We start from the raw sequence: 2840 nt of genomic DNA, 5'->3' as shown, positions 1-2840 counted from the left end.
TAAAATATGGTAAAAATAAGTCCAAATTTATTGCTAATCACAATAAATGAGAAGTAGATAAACTCATCTATTAAACAACTCACAGGTTAGATTTAAAAAGGAATATACAATCCAGTTATATGCTGATTACAAGAGGCTGAGTGGAAAGAGTGATTGTGGAGGTTGTAAACATAAGGATGGAAAAAAGATATACTGGGTGATTACTAACCAAGAGAAAGCCAGAGTAGCAATATTAAATCAGACCATATAAAATTTAAGACAATAAAGAATTAATGAGAATAAAAAGGGGTAGTACATAATTATATAGGGAAGAGTCCACCAAGAGGGCTTTATTTATTTGCAAGAAAAGTTAAAATATAAATAACAAACTAGAGGAAAGTATTTGCAACTCATATTATAGACTAAGGTCTAATTTTCCTAATGCATAAAGAATCTCTACAAATCAATAAGAAAAAGACAAAAACTCTTAGAAAAAATGGTCAAGGAAAATGAATGGACGTTCACAGAAAATGTTCAATTTCACTAGTATAGAAAGAAATACAGTTTTTAAAAAATTTTATTATTATTATTATTTTGGCCACACCACATGGCTTGCAGGATCTTAGTTCCCTGACCAGGGATTGAACCCATGCCCTCGGCAGTGAAAGCACGGAGTCCTAACCACTAGACTGCCAGCGAATTCCCAGAAATGCAGTTTTAAACTGAAATACCATTTACAAATTATCAGGTTGGTAACGATCCAATAAATTGATTAAACACTGGGTTAGCCTGTGTTTAGAGTGTGATGAAACAGATCGTCTCACACATTGCAAGCAGCAGTGCAAACTGGTATAACGTCTACGGAGGACAATTTGGCAATATCTAATAAAATAACAAAAGCGTATACCTTTTGATCTGCCAGTTTTATTTCTCCTAATTTCTCCTATAGATACAGCAAAATTATGTATGAAAAATGCTATTAATTGCAGTAGTTATAAAAGCAAAAGATTGAGTCCATTGTAGCAAACATCCATAAAATACAAATACTATTTGTAACTATTAAAAAGAATGAGGAATCTCATTTTGTAGTGATTCATTATGATCTCCAAAATATATTATTAAGTGAAATATATAATGGGTGGGACAGTGTGCACAGTATGTTGCTCTTTTATAAAAAGGAGTTAAAACTATATAAGTGTGATTGATAAATGTATGTAGTTCCCCATATAAGCGCCTTAGTTGCCACTGGTGAGGGGAACTGAGAGGTGGGTGGAATGGAGTGGGAGGGAGACTGAAAACCAACTAATCAACAAACCAAGCAACTACAGCACCAAACCAAACCACCACCAGCATCCTCCCATCTCCATAGAAAGAAGGAATTGTAGGGATGATCGGCAAAACTAAGTGCTGATTCTTTAAAAATGACTAATAGACAAACCTCTGGGAAAACCAGAGGAAGGAAAGGAGAGAAGGTACAAATAGTATTTGGTGAGATGTGTCCATCGCTGGTGCCCACCTGTCGTGTGTCAAGGTTGTGGATGAATTCCACGTCATCTAGAATGGGTTAAGGAGTAGACTTCATTGGGAAAGGGATCACTTACAGGGCCGAGTTGTCGAGAGAAGGCAGGAGTCCCCTGACCCTCTCGTCATCCCATAGAGGCTTGCTGGGTATTGCTGTGCCCACACAGTGGTCTGCATTCCAGTGAGGGTCCTCTTCCCCTTGTTAGCCCCACCTTAAGTGCAAATGTAGGAGCAACCTTATCAGTGGCAGAACAAACAGATTGTTTGGTATCAAGAGAACTTGAAAAATAAAATTAGAGAAAAAGAATCACTAGTCAAATTCAGTCTCCCTGCTTCCTCTCAATAAAAGCACTATGACAAGATGGTTTTATAGAAGTATTTAGCCAACTAGAAGTGGATCGTTCTTTTTTTATATACAAACTGTTTTGCAGGGGAGAGAGAACACACGTGAGAGAACTATGATACTAGTTTGCATCCACCAAAGTTTGATATATTCTGCTTTCATTTTCATTCTATTAAAATATTTTCTAATTTCTCTGATGATTTCTTTTTTGATGTATGAATACTTAGCAGTACATTTTTAATGTCCAGACGTTTAAGAATTTTCCAGATATCCTTGTTATTTACTTCTAGTTTAATCTTCTTGAGGCCAGAGAACATACTTGTATGATTTCAATCCTGTTAAATTTGTTGGGATTTGTTTTATGGTCCAGAATATGATCTATCAGGATGAGTGTTCCATGTGCGCCTGGGGAAAAAAACCATATATTCTACTCTTGTGTAGGGTGTTCTATACATGTTAGTTAGGTCAAGCTGGTTGATAGCGTTGTTCATGTCTTCCACATCCTCTCTGATTTTCCATTTACTTGCTCTATCTGATACTGAGAGAGGAGTGTTGAAGTCTTGAACTATAAATGCGGATTTTCCTATTTCTCCTAATTCTATCAGTTTTTGCTTTTCTATTTTGAAGCTCTGTTTTTAGATGCATACACATTTAGGATAGTTACATCTTCTTGATAATTTGATCCCTTTTAAATTATGTAATATTTATTATTAAATATTATGTAATATTTATTCAATGTTGGTTCTTTTTTTTTTTCCAGAAAAGTTCAAGGGAGGAAGAGAGGAGCAAAGGAACAACTACACATACAAAGAAGTGACTATAATGATGGAATGTGGATTCTAAGCCAGATAAGGTATGAGGTGGGGACATGAAGGGGTAGGGGATGTGAAAAATTGGCAGGTCAATGGATAGCAGGTTCCATTAGGGTTGCAGAATTATTGAAGTCGGGCTGTTGGAGAGAGTGTGTTGAAGGATAAATACAGAAAGAGTGGGATGC

This window comes from Balaenoptera borealis (assembly GCF_965194805.1).
Source record: "Balaenoptera borealis genome assembly, chromosome: 3".
Classification (NCBI taxonomy): Eukaryota; Metazoa; Chordata; class Mammalia; order Artiodactyla; family Balaenopteridae; genus Balaenoptera; species Balaenoptera borealis.
This window is presented reverse-complemented; position numbering follows the sequence as displayed.